Source organism: Pleurodeles waltl, chromosome 11, assembly GCF_031143425.1.
Source record: "Pleurodeles waltl isolate 20211129_DDA chromosome 11, aPleWal1.hap1.20221129, whole genome shotgun sequence".
In the NCBI taxonomy this organism is placed as follows: Eukaryota; Metazoa; Chordata; class Amphibia; order Caudata; family Salamandridae; genus Pleurodeles; species Pleurodeles waltl.
This window is the reverse complement of record NC_090450.1, coordinates 16509623-16525337: the sequence shown is the minus strand read 5'-3', so window position 1 is coordinate 16525337 and position 15715 is coordinate 16509623.

Below are 15715 nucleotides of genomic sequence, written 5' to 3'. Positions count from 1 at the left end.
AACCAACACTAACCACCTGCACTGAATCCTCCTCAACACACGCTCCGCACGAAAACACGCCATCGAGCTCCGGGACTTGCTCGACACCACCGCCCCAGACGTGGCCTTCCTGACCGACACCTGGTGGAACGACTCTTCGGCCCCTGACATCGCCATCGCCATACCTGACGGATACAAGATCACCAGAAGAGATCGCACCAACGGAATCGGCGGAGGGATAGCTATCGCCCACAAATCTACCCTCAAGATCCACACCCACACGGACGACACCCTCAAAACAGCCGAACACCTCCACTTCCAGATTCACACGGACCCCAACACTAACCTCAGAGGAACCCTCATATACCGTCCTCCAGGACCAAGAGCCCCCTTCAGCGACACCGTCTCCGACCTCGCAAGCACCCACGCCCTCACCTCTCCAGACTACATCCTCCTGGGAGATCTAAACTTCCACCTGGAAAACAACAACGACGCCAACACCGCATCACTGACCACCAACCTCCTCAACCTCGGACTCCGTCAACTGGTCAACACCCCCACCCACATCGTCAGACACACGCTTGACCCACTCATCACCTCAAGCAACCACATCTCTTTCAGCCACACCTCCGAACTCCACTGGACCGACCATCACTGCGTCCACTTCACCTTCAAGAAAAACACCGAACACCACCGCATCCCTCTACCGCCTCACCGCCGCTGGGGAAAAGTCACCGAAGACCAACTGACCAGCACACTCGCCAAATACCCACCACCCGAACCCACCGACCCGAGCACCGCCGCCATCAACCTCCATCAATGGATCCTCAACTGCGCCAACACCTTAGCCCCACTCAAGAAACCCACCGCCAACCAAGAAAAGAAAAAAACAGCCTGGTTCACAGATGAACTGACCACCTCCAAACGCACTTGCCAGAAACTCAAGAAGAAATGGATCCTCGAGCGCACATCCGATAACCTTGCTACCCTCAAGGACGCCAACCGTGAACACCACCAACGGATCCGACTCGCCAAGCGCGCCCACTTCACAGAACGCCTCAACAACAACGCCCACGACTGCAAAGAACTCTTCTGCATTGTGAAGGAACTCTCCAACCCTAACGCCAACGTCAATGACGTCTCTCCCTGCCTCCCAGAAACTCTGCGACGATCTCTCCACCTTCTTCCACCAGAAAATCGCAGCCATCCACGACAGCTTCAACACCGCACCTCCGCCAGACCCCACCCCCGACGACTCCTCCCACGCCTGCCGCCTCACCACCTGGACCCAAGTAGACGACGCCGAAACCCTAACAACCATGAATTCCATCCACTCAGGCTCTCCCACGGACCCGTGCCCACATCACGTATTCAACAAAGCCGACGCCACCATCGCCCCCAAACTCCGCAAGATCATCAACTTCTCCTTCAACACCGCCACCTTCCCGGACAGCTGGAAGCACGCAGAAATCCAACCCCTCCTCAAGAAACCCAAGGCTGACCCCAACGATCTCAAAAACTTCCGACCGATCTCTCTCCTCCCTTTTCCAGCGAAGGTCATCGAGAAGATCGTCAACGCACAGCTCGCCCACTTCCTAGAAGACAACTCCATCCTAGACCCCTCACAATCTGGATTCAGACGAAACCACAGCACTGAGACCGCACTCCTCGCCGCCACAGATGACATCAGACAACGGCAAAACCTCAGCCCTCATCCTCCTCGACCTATCAGCCACTTTCGACACAGTCTGTCACCGCACCCTGCTAACCCGTCTCCACGAAGCCGGCATCCAAGACAAAGCCCTCAACTGGATCGCATCCTTCCTCTCCGACAGAACCCAGAGAGTCCGACTCTCTCCCTTCCGCTCCAAAGCCACCAACCTCATCTGCGGCGTCCCCCAAGGCTCCTCTCTTAGCCCAACGTTGTTCAACGTCTACATGGCCCCCCTCGCACAACTGGCCCGTCATCACAACCTCAGCATCATCTCCTACGCCGACGACACCCAGCTCGTCCTCTCCCTGACCAAAGATCCGCTCACCACCAAAACCAACCTCCACGAGGGACTAAAATCCATCGCCGAGTGGATGAACAACAGCCGCCTGAAGCTCAACTCCGACAAAACAGAAGTCCTCATCCTCGGACGCACCCCCTCGGCCTGGAACGACTCCTGGTGGCCCACTGCCCTCGGACCACCACCCACCCCAACTAGCCACGCACGAAACCTCGGCTTCGTCCTCGACTCTGCTCTCACCATGTCCAAACAGGTCAACGCCGTCTCCTCTTCTTGTTTCAACACCCTCTGCATGCTCCGCAGGATCTTCAAGTGGATTCCAACAGGAACCAGGAAGACGGTGACTCAAGCCCTCGTCAGTAGCAGACTTGACTACGGCAACGCACTCTACACAGGCATCCCAACGAAAGACATCAAACGACTCCAACGCATACAGAACGCATCCGCCCGCCTGATCCTCGACATACCCCGCCGATGTCACATCTCCCCCCACCTGAAGGACCTCCACTGGCTCCCTGTGGATTAAAGGATCACCTTCAAACTCCTCACCCACGCACACAAGGCACTACACAACACCGGACCCACCTACCTGAACACCAGACTCAACTTCTACTTCCCCACACGTCAACTCCGCTCTGCCAACCTAGCCATCGTCCCCCATATCCAGCGCAAGACCTCAGGTGGCAGATCCTTCTCCTTCCTCGCCGCCAAGACCTGGAACTCTCTCCCCACCTCACTACGCCAGACCCAGGACCTCCTCACCTTCAGGAGACTCCTCAAGACATGGCTCTTCGAACGCTAGCAGCACCCCCCCCCCCCCCCAGCACCTCGAAACCCTGTCGGGTACATAGCGCGCTTTATAAATTCACTGATTGATTGATTGATTGACTCTACTCTATGGCTCTCCACTCTATGCCACTCCATGACATCCCAGTCCACTTCACGACACACCAGTCCATGACACTCCACTCTACTTCACTCTAGGCCACTCTACGCTACTCCAGTCCACTCCACTCCACTCCACTCTACGCCACTCCACAACTCTACTCTACGGCTGTCCACTCTATGCCACTCCATGGCATCCCAGACCACTTCATGACACGCCAGTCCATGACACTCCACTCTACTTCAGTCTTGGCCACTCTACGCTACTCCACTCCACTCCACTCCACTCCACTCCACGGCTCTCCATTCTATGCCACTCCATGACATCCGAGTCCACTTCACGACACGCCAGTCCATGACATTCCACTCTACTGCACTCTAGGCCACTCTGCGCTACACCACTCTACTCCACTCCACTCTACGCCACTCCACAACTCTACTCTACGCCACTCCATGACATCCCAGTCCAGTTCACAACACTCCAGTCCATGACACTCCACTCTACTTCACTCTTCGCCACTCTAGTCCACTCTTCGTCACTCTACACTCTTCGCCACTCCACACCACTAACTTTTGGCCATGCTGAACAGCGGCCATGCTGGTGTACAGCAGGGCTGAAACATATTGACAAAGCCAAAGGTTCTTGCCTAGATGAGACCTATTGGCTTTCCCAATGCTTGTTTTGTATAAAGCCCCCCATGTAAATGAATGGTTGTGTCTTATTGAAACTTCTGAGCACTACCGGTTACAGAGTTGGAGGCAGCAAGCAGGACATCTCGCTTCTGGCATTTCAGTCCAACTCTGGACACAAATACATAACTATGTGCATCAGGCTAGGTGTGTGTTGGTTACCCCCACCCCATTTCAGTGGCAACTTGGGCTAAAGCACGGAGTTGACTTTGTAAACACTAGGAGCTAGCGCTCCAACCAGGAGAAAGGAACTAAGGCCCATATTTATTTATTTTTGCAATGCATTTGGGTCATTTTTTAATGCAAAAGCGGCACAAACTTACAAAATATATAATTGTATTTTGTAAGTTTGCACCGCTTTTGTGTCAAAAAGTGACGCAAATGCGGAGCAAGAAAAGTATAAATATGGGCCTAAATATGACCTGCTTTGTTGAACAAAGGAGCAAGTGAATGGGGAAAAAAGAAACATTCCACATAAAAATGGCCACAGTCCGTTTATGAGTTCTGCAGCATGAAGGCGGGGCCACTGGAATTAGGTGACTGTGTGGCTTTGGCGATTTTCACATAATTAGAGATTTCCCGCATTTGCCACATAATCTATCATCACCTGCATAATCTGCAGATTGTAACAAAAAAAATGTTTCTAGCTCAAAAGGTTCAAAGGTTACTAAAAAGGCAGTGATAGCAGACCCTTTGAAAAGCTGGACTGGTCACCTTTCTGTTGCTTATTGTTAAATTTGGGTGTCAATTTGTTACTAATGAAGTGAAACCAAAGCCCAGACCGTGATACCAAATTTAAAAATAACTAACGAATATTATTCCAAAAAGTGCCACATTATGCCACATAATTTGCCTTTCCTTGCCTCATAATTTAGTCTTCCCTTGCCACATAATTTACTCTACTCTGTCGTATAAATTGGCCCTCTTCTGCCGCATAATTCCAGTGGCCCTGCCTGAAGGCTTCTGTCTCTGCGTCCAGAGGGTGGGGCGCACGGCACATTGACACGCACTGTCCCCGCAACCAGGAAACAAGCGGCTATTTGCAGCAAGGAATGTGGATCTGGGGTGGCCCGAGGCACTATAGTTACGGTAAAGGACGGACGACAGGCACGTTGTACTGAAGAGCTGCAGGCGGAGTGACATGGGGCGGACGATCACTGACGGCTGAACGAGCCATGAGATTTGCGATGGTCACTCAGGTCACTGGGAAACCCCTGGAGGCCGGAGGTCAGTGGGAGACTCCAGGGCAGGGCCGATTCTTAACCCCACTCACACAAGATTTGCTAATGTGAATAAATAATGCTCGGGCACTCCGCTTGCCCCTGAAGTTTTAAAAACTTTTTTGGGATGCATTCAGAAAAAAACTATTGCGTTTAAGGCAAAATGTTAGGAAAAGTGTGCTGGACAATGCAGGGCTGGTTTACCACTGGTGGCGCCCGGGGCGACAATCTTTTTTTAGCCCCCCCCCCTCCACCCTCAGGACCTCCGCGGATTCCCTCACTACCACCCGGCAAAAGTGCCCCTCATCTCCCCACAGCCCCTCTGTCACATGTATTTAATTTGTTTGAAAGCCCAGGTAAAGGCTGGCTTTACTAATCCGCTCGGCTATCTACATAAAATACAGATCTGCCTTTGCAGCAGGCGTATTAACCCTCTGCGCTACTTTATAGAGTTAGTGCTTCCACTAGAAAAACTCCCTCTCACTGTCTAGCAGGAACATTAATCACAAGAGATATCTCGACATTTTTATTGCTGCCTGAAAGCTAGGTGCACAATGATCTCTCCTGCAGGTGCTTTTGCATTTTAAGTTACTGCTAAACACAGACAACTAATCCCCCCCACCACCAACCCAAAGGATCAGTGCCAACGGGGCCCCTCTAGGTAAGCACCCAGTGCAGCTGCACCGGTCGCACCGCCCTACAGGAAGTCTGGCAAAATGCATTGCATGGCCACATTAAAAATACATCGAGCTAAATAAATCCTCGCGCCAAAAACAGCACAGAGCGCTCTGGGGTCGGTCGCTGTGCTGTCTCTGTGCAGCAAGGGGTTGGTATTCAGCATTTCAGGGCTGTATTGACCCATCATTGCTGCCCTCCAGCTCAACAGGAGCAGTGGAGGCGTTCAGGCTGATGGTTGCAAAGGGCCAGTCGAGATGGGGCTAAGTCAGCCACACAGGGGTCTCCCCGAGGTCAGGATGAGTGAACCGGAAGTGACGGGAATCTGAACGAGGGCTGGGTTAAGGTTTGGGCCACTTAATGTCTAAAAGGCAGATGGGTGGATGGGGGGGTACAGTTTGTAGGCTAGTAAAGCAGATGCAGACACAGTCATTCTTTTCATTAGGGGTTGAAATGCCCCTGAAAATCAAAACACCCGCCCCCCACTTCGACCCAGTGCCCTTATGGCACCAAGCAAATGAAGCACAACCTCCCCAGACGAGCTCTCTTGTCTCCTTTATCCAAGCATCTATCCATTCATCCATCCATCCACTTGCTGATACCTAGGATTTCACATATACAACGTCATCCATTGATTCCTTCATCCACCATTAAGTCTTTCATCATTGTCTGTCCGCCCACCCATATCCAAGCCTACCCATCCATCTCCAAAGCTTTGCAGTAAACCTCTCCATCCATACATCTATCCATACATCCACCTTCCACCTATCAAACCCTCCATTGATCCTTCCAGCCATCCATCCTTTCACTAATCCATTCACTCTTCTACCATCCATGCATTTACCTTTTCACACATTCATCCTTCCATTCACTCATCCATCCTTTCATTCACTTATTCCTCTTTTAATCTGTTCACCCTCCAGTTCACTCATCCATCCATTCTATCACTCATCCATCCTTTCATTCATTCACCTATCTACCCATCCATCCATCTATCCACCTTTTCACTGACATCCATACTATCACTCACTCACCACCTTTGCCTGCCACATTGCAGACAGAAAAGGCTAATAAAAACATTGCTCTTGCTGTAGCTACTATTGTTGGGGGATCATGACTCCCCAGCATTCGTCCTTTTACTCATTCACCCATCCTTTCTCTCATCCATCTATCCACCTCTTCACTTTACCCATCCACCATGTTAGTTAATCCATCCACCCTGTTACTCCACCGACCGATCCATTCACTGCGCCATCCATACTTACACTCACTCATGCATCCATACTGTCTCTCATCACCCATTCACTCACTCATAGAACCACCCTTTTCATCCATCCATTCACCCTCCCTTTCATTCGTAGACCCACTCTTTCACTTATCCACCTATCCACCCTTTGTTGCACCCATTCACCACCCTTTTCACTCACCCATCCATTCTTTTACTCATCTCTTCCTAATCCATCTCTTCACTCATTCATCCATCTCTTCACTCTCTGATCCATCCAACCACCCTTTCACTCATCCATCCAACCACCCTTTCACCCACTCATGTACCCATCCACCATCCTTTTCACTCACCCATCCATTCTTTCACTCGCCCATTTCTAATCCATCTCTTCACTCATTCATCCATCTATTCATTCACTCATCCATCCAACCACCCTTTCACTCACTCACTCACCATCCTTTTCACTCATCTATCCGCCATTCTTTTCACTCACTCATCCATCCTTTCAATCATCTATTCCTAATACATCTCAACACACATTCATCCATCTCTTCACTCACTCATCCATCTAACCACCCTTTCATTCACTCACTCACTCACTCATGCACCCATCCACCTCTTCCGTTATTTATGAGTCTTTGGCTGCCGAGCTGCAGACAGAAGAGGCCCCTCCTGAACCCCACCCCCTATAGCTGCTAAAGTGGGGGGTTTACGACGCCCCAGGCATTTATTAATTCTGCTGAGCATTTTATTCAAACCAAAGAATAAAGGACTAATCTGTGCCCACCTGTAGACTTTGCTTCCGGGACGGGGTTCAGCTGTTGCTCCCCGTTAATAAGTTATGGGCTTTTTCCAGGGGCGCTGCTCATTACAGCAGCGAAGCCCTCCTGCGGTGCCAGGGCTTGTTTCCTCTCTGCACCGTCTGCTTTCCTGCCTTTCTGGGTCCAAGAGCCACTAAGGTTCCTCAGCTTCCAAAGTTAAATAAATATTCTATAGCAGTGGTTCCCAACCTTTTGGTTTCTGTGGACCCCCACTTTAACATTAATGGAACCCAGGGACCCCCACGGAATCATCATGGGAATCCGGGGACCCCCGTCTGAGTCATTACTGGAAGCTGGGGACCTAATTTGTCAATATTTGTTAATATTTGTTAATTTTCTAGGCTCTCGCGGACCCCCTGAGAAGGCTTCGCGGACCCCTAGGGGTCCCCGGACCACAGGTTGGGAACCACTGTTCTATAGATCTGGCCCTAGCCAAGACTTTTAGATTTCACTCAAACTACACGCGCTTCGGCGCCTCTTTAGCTGTAATAAGCTATTTGTGAATTCAGATGCAGTGCGGAATTGCTGACTTATAGTAGCTTTCAGACACCCCTCTTTAACCACAGATCTCTTGGGGTGTTAGTATGAACACTATAGTGTTCCGCATGCGGCAAAGGGTCCGCCCCTTCAGCCATTGGCTACTTTCACTGTGAGTGACAACATTCTGTCCTTATCACAAGGAGTACATCGACTCACAAAGCAGTTTGTACAGTGTCTATTATGGCAATGTTTGCTTTTTGCAGCCAAACATGTTTTTCCTTTTAGACAATGTCTGTTTAATCTGTGAGCACACAAAACAAGCATTGGCAAACACAAAATGTTGACAGGTAACTCAGACCTTTTGGCTGAACTAAGATGTCACAGAACGCAACGCCAAAAGACGCCTTCCTGCGCTGCCTGGCAGGGAGAGAGAGCAGGCATGCGTAATATCTATAAAGAGATGACGCATTCCTGCTTCCTCCCTGCACTGGAGCACTGCACGCGCCTAGCGCCAACTCAGGCATCATCGCTCCATGGTGCAAGGGTGTCTGTGTCACAGGCAGAACTGTTTTTGTGCTGGAAGGGACACCTTCCCTTTCGTAAGGGCAACGCAAGCCATTAGTAAATCTGGGCCACTATTACTAATAATCCCTGCCTTGGGTGTCCCCATAACCACTCTAGTACAACTGCCTTTCCTATAACCAGTAGTATTTTTACGAGCACCTGCATCAACGCCTGATGCGTCTCCCATCAGTCAGATAAACACCAGCTTAGTCTGAATAAAGAAACTTCCCTACAGAATTCATTTTTTAATTCAAAGTACAAAAAATATTATTCATGCATTGTAAAAGTATATGTCTAAAGCTTCTGGTGTTTGTAAAAATACATATTTTTGCTGTATATTGCCTCTGTAATATTCTGTCCTTACTGTAAACTAATAATACAAATTTAAGCCGTTGTTTTAAAAAAAAAGTTTTATCATTTTTTAAAAAGAACATTTGACCAGCCATTTAGAGAAACTTAGGGACCAATTTAAATTTGGGAGGCCGGCCCGTCCTCCGCCAGGGTGATGCAGCAAAGGTTCCGACTGGGAAATTTTGAAATGCCAGCGGACATGCAAATGACAGCCCAGCGGACATTTCAAGCATTGTCAGGATATTCCTGCAAATGCATTGTAACTTTGTTGGACAGCTCCATCAAACATGACAGACCCATATGGGAAGTACCATTTTTTTATTTAAAAAAAGAAAATCCCCCTTACCACCAGGTTTTCCTGGCTCCTTGTGGTGACGGGCTTTGAAAAATGGCTATATGTCCGCCCATCTAAATTAGGTAGGCATAAAGCCAGTTCTCGGATGGGCTTTACACTGGGCCATTGGAGAAGTTTGAAAACAGCGGAGACGGAGTGGTGTCTGCTGTCATCACACTATGGCTGACCCTCATTTAATTTCGTCGGGCAGACCATAGTCTTGGCGGGGAAGGGATCTCTGCTGTTACAGAGTTCCTTTTCCACCAAGAATTAAAATTGGCATCTAGTCACTATAAAATGTAATGAGTATGTAGTCTAAGAAATAACATTGTCAATGAGAAAACTTGTCGAGATGACACTCATTGAGTTTGTACATAACAACACAGTGCATTTGCACCATCACAGACAGTGTAGCTATGGTCGTGCAACACCTGTGGCTGTGGACTCCATGACACGCCACTCCACTGTATGACACGCCACTCAATGACATGCCACTCCACTCAACACACCACTCCACTCTATGACATGCCATTCTAATCTACACCCCACCACTACACAAACCACTCTATCACACACTGCTGTACTCTACTTTAGGACATACCACTCCACTGTATGGCACTCCACAACACACTACTTCACTCTATGCCCCTCCAGTGTATACCACTGTACTCCCCTGTACGGCATGAAATACCACTGTACGACATGCCACTCCACTCCATAACACACTACTCCACTCTCCAACACTCCACGCCATTCCACTCTAAGCTCCCCCACCCTACGACACCGTAGTCCACTCTATGCCACTCTATGCCACTCTATGCCACTCTGTAACACTCTGTAACACTCTGCTGCACCCTGACACTCAACATTTCGCCACTCAACTCTACGCAGCACACTATGTGCCACCACTCTGTACCCCACAACACTGCAGCTCACAATACTCTACGCCACAACTCTGACACGACACTCATTGCCACTCCACTCTATTCTGCGCTTTTCCATTCTACACCACTTCATCGTACTCCACTCCATTCTATGCCACTTCACTCTACAACATTGTATCACACGCCACTCTGTGACATGCCATTCCTCTCTACCCAATGACATGCTACTCCACTCCACGCTATTCCACTCTACACCACTCCTCCCAGTGCCACTCCACTTTACACCAGTCAACTCTATGCCATTCCACTCTAAACTATTCCACTCTACACCACTCCACTCTGCACCACCCCACGTTCTGCCACTCCAATGTACTCTATGACACACCACTCCATTCCATTGTATGCCACTCCACTCTACGCTATTCCACTCTACACCAAGACACTATATGCCACAACATTCTACACCATGACAGTCTCTACCACTACACTCAACAGCAGGACACTGTATGCCACAATACTCTACAATACGACACTATGACACTACACTGTACAGGACTGTACTCTACACCACTCCACGCCACTGCACTCTATGCCACACCACTCTACGCCTCTCCACTCTACCAAACTGTACTCCACTCTATAGCACTCCACTGTGCAACACTTTACTCTGGTCTATGCCACTGTTCAGAGCTTTACTCCACAGTGCCATTCTGTGGCACACTACACAACTCTCTCTGCTCCACTCCTCTCCACCCAAATGTACTCCACTCTACTCTGTGACACACCCCTCCAACTATTTTCCATTCAACTGTATGACACTCTGTTACGCCTGTCTACCATATGCTACTCCACTCTAGGACACATTCTGGCACTCTAGAACGCTGCCATACCACTCAACTGTACAACACGCCACACAATTCTGTTACTTTACTCCACTCTATGCTACTCCTCTCTACTGTACATCATGCTCCAACACTCTACTTTACATCATGCTACTCCACTCTGACACTTTACTCCACTCTATGTTCCACCACTCCACTGCACCCTGCTCCACTGCATTACACTTTCCCCACTCTGTGCCACTGAATAACACTCCACCCTATGCCAGTCCACTCTACTCCACTCTATGCCTCTGTATGAGGCTGTACTCCACTCTATGCCCTTACACTCCACTCTACAACACACTACTTCACTCTGTGCCACTGTACGACTCTCGACTCCACTCCATGCCAATCTTCAACACTCTAAGCCACTACCTCTCTGCCACTCCACCCCACTTTACTTTATGACACACTATTCTGTTACTCCACTCTGTGACACTCAATGAAACTCTATGCCACTCCACTCTAGAAGACTCTACTCTACGCCCCTCCACTCTATGCCACGCCACCCGACTGTACTCTACGAAACACCACTTCACTGCACTCCACTCCAATTCAGATACCTTTACTCAACTGTATGCCACTCTGCTGTATACAACTCTACTCCATTCTACCACACTTCACTGTATGGCACACTCATCTTTGACTGTATGACACTCTGAACTCTACTGTATGGCACTCCACTCAACAACACTCTACTTTAATCACTGTACTTAACTTTATACCACTTCACAACACTCTGCTCTAATAGACTGTACTCGACGACATTACACTCCACGACACTCCATGATATTCCAGTCAACGAAACTCCACTGTATGACACTTCACTCTACAATACTCCACTTTACAACATTTCACTCCAGGCCACTCCACTGTACTCTATGACAAGCCACTCCACTTTACATCATTCCACTCCAATGTACTCCACTCTGACACTCTACAACACTCTGCTGTAAGACACTATGACTCTATGACACTCAGCCGTACCCAACTCCAATCTTTTCCACTCTGCTCTCCTTCCCTCTATGCCCTTTCTCTCTGACACTGTACTACACTCTATGCCACTCCACAATACTGTGCTTCACTGTATGACACTATACCCAACTCCCATTATGTCACTACATGCTTGACACCACTGTACTCTGATACTACTGTACTCTGCTCCACTCTACTTCACCCCACTGTGACATTGTACAACACACCACTCAGTGACACACCACTCCACCCAGCGCCACTCACCCCACTGTGACATTGTACAACACACCACTCAGTGACACACCACTCCACCCAACGCCACTCTACTCTACTTCACCTCACTGTGACAGTGTACAACACGCCACTCAGTGACACACCACTCCACCCAACGCCACTCACAATACTGTGCTTCACTGTATGACACTATACCCAACTCCCATTATGTCACTACATGCTTGACACCACTGTACTCTGATACTACTGTACTCTACTCCACTCTACTTCACCTCACTGTGACAGTGTACAACACGCCACTCAGTGACACACCACTCCACCCAACGCCACTCACCCCACTGTGACAGTGTACAACACGCCACTCAGTGACACACCTCTCCACCCAACCCCACTCACCCCACTGTGACATTGTACAACACACCACTCAGTGACACACCACTCCACCCAGCGCCACTCACCCCACTGTGACAGTGTACAACACGCCACTCAGTGACACACCACTCCACCCAGCACCACTCTACTCTACTTCACCCCACTGTGACATTGTACAAAACGCCACACAGTGATACACCTCTCCACCCAACGCCAGTCACCCCACTGTGACAGTGTACAACACGCCACTCAGTGACACACCACTCCACCCAACGCCACTCACCCCACTGTGACAGTGTACAACACGCCACTCAGTGACACACCATTCCACCCAACGCCACTCACCCCACTGTGACAGTATGCAACACGCTACTCAGTGCCACACCTCTCCACCCAACGCCACTCACCCCACTGTGACATTGTACAACACGCCACTCAGCGATACACCTCTCCACCCAATGCCACTAACCCCACTGTGACAGTGGCCAACACGCCACTCAGTGACACACCACTCCAAACAACGCCACTCTACTCTACTCTGCTTCACCCCACTGTGACAGTGGACAACACGCCACTCAGTGACACACCACTCCACCCTACTCTACTTCACCTCACTGTGACAGTGTACAACACACCACTCAGTGACATACCACTCCACCCAACGCCACTCTACTCTACTCCACTCTGTGCCTCTCCACTCTACGACACTGTATGACATACCCTCCTATGACACTCCACTCAACGCCTTTACAATGCATTGCTGTTACCCTTTCATATTACATCACTTCTACCATGTGAAATCATAGCATTCACAACAACAGTTATGACATCTCAAATGACATCATTTGTGAGAATACTGTGCATGGGAGAGAAGCAAGTTATAGTTAATGTAGTATGACCAGCGAGTTGACAACACTGTGTACAGAGGTGCGTGAGTTATAGTAATTTGGAGGTTGTGTGTAAATTATAAATTTAAGTTATAACTATGACTCTAGAATATATAATGTTTGTGTAGTTTGTTTGGTTTGTATAGAAACAATAAATACAGTTATAGTAATCCAAAGATGATGCAGAAATTTTGCATTTAAGTTCTAACTATAACTTTAGAATTATTAATATTTTTGTAGCCTAAGCCTGGGTTGTGTAGAAAGAATAGAGTTGTAGTATCTATAACTAAGTGGTAACCTTTGTTATTTCATTGAAAAAAGATAGATAGATAGATAATAAGTAATAACTCCAGCCCTGAACTTTAAAAGTGTCTTGTCATCAAAGAGGTTGATTCTGTGCCAAAGGCTGTGACGTCACATTCGGGAAGAAAAAAAACAACTTTCCACTTCATAAGAGTTACATGATATATCAGTTTACCATCTGTAGAAACATTCCGTACCCTTGCCACAGGTGAAATATGTAATTAACATTGCACGCTGAAGATCTCCTGATAATTGGCACATCCCAAAGACTCTAACCAGACTATGGTGCAAGAGGGGCCAGCTTGGGTGGCTACAGACGTCAGAGTTTCATGAATGACACCAAATTGCTTTAGTTTAAGACACTTATATCCATGTTCACTGATAAGTACAGTCTCGTTTACCCCAGCTATGGCCACCAAGCTATGATGAATGATATGATACATGATATTTGATATGAAATTATATGATATTGGCTAATTCCCTCCTCTCTTAAATTGGTATTAGAGATGCCCATCACATGTCTCTGTCACAAAGCCACAACCTTCAGGCTCATCTGGAGGGTTTCAGGGATGAATGTATGCCTGAATATTCAAGGCAGAAACATATTTTGCCATAAATATGGTGTCATGAATATTGTTTACAAAAAAAAGCCTCATTACATGGACATGTTTCCTTATTAATTTCAATGGGGCAATAGTTAAGCAAACTCTATTTAGGAGCATCACCTGTAACTACACACAGCAGACAGTATCAAGTCAATCATCTTGCAAACTGTGGGGAACACGTTTCCTGAAAAAGAAAAAAAACACCCCAGCTACAATCGTTCTGGTTTTTTTTATGAAGCGGACAAAAACAAGACAAAAGGTTATTTTGGTTCAAGAAGGGGTAACCCTGCGCCCTCCTTCTGGGTATGGTGTCTGGTTACAAAAGTTATCTGATCTCTGTACTGCTATAACTGATTACAAACATGTGGTAGGTGATGGGTGGACCACTGGACCACTTTAGGTCCAGCCTCCATATCAGGCTGGCATTAAGGGCTTGCCAGGTGATGCTTTAGGCCTCATGGGGGCCTATTGAGCTCTCAAAGGCACCTGTTTCCTGTATAGTGGACTACAATGATGTCACATTCTCAACCTTATCTGGAACCTGCTCTGCAGTTCTTGGGAGTGCTTCAAGAAAGCACACTGCCATCTACCACCTAGATATAGCTAGCCTTTTCTTGTATCCAGCGGGCACTGCAGTCTGTCGTACATCCGCTCGGGCACCCATTGGAAGCTGAAATCGCAGAGCTTCTACGCTCTTTGCAGTCTACCCTCTCAACCTTACTGATATGTCTCAGGATGAAGTTCTTCATGCACTTTCTGCAGAGTACCAAACCTCACTGTTAATGGTTCATACCTGGTCCTCCATTTCGACCCCGCCCACTGCGTGTGACCTTTTCCCTCCACAGACATAAAAATACCACCAGGCATCCTCAGCGTCTCTCCGGGTTGGGGTCTGTTCTGTTCCTACTCATGGATGTCTGAGCTGTCAGCTGACCATTCCTCAAGGGCTGAACATCTGAAGTTACTTATTGGGGTTTGTGGACTCAGAAGGTGGGAACCTGAATCTTTCCTAAAGATTGCGCACAGCTTACCGACTGTTGAGCATCCCTCCTCCCTCTGTGGCTGCCCAGAAGATTGAGATTTGCAGAGGAAACTCAGCCTCTCTCTTGACTCTAGGCCTGTGTCCTTTGCCATGACTTGCTTGATGGACGCCACACTCGAGTCTCTTTGCAAGGCGCTTTCTGCTGCAGTGTGTACCGGGCCTGAAAAGATGCCGAAGGGTCATTCTTTTTAGTCTTCTTGAGGAATACTGAGCCTGTTCCGTAGCAGTTAGTGAAAGCTCAGCCACTACGATGAAGAGTCACTTCACGCCTAAGGCTATGTCTCGTTGTGAAC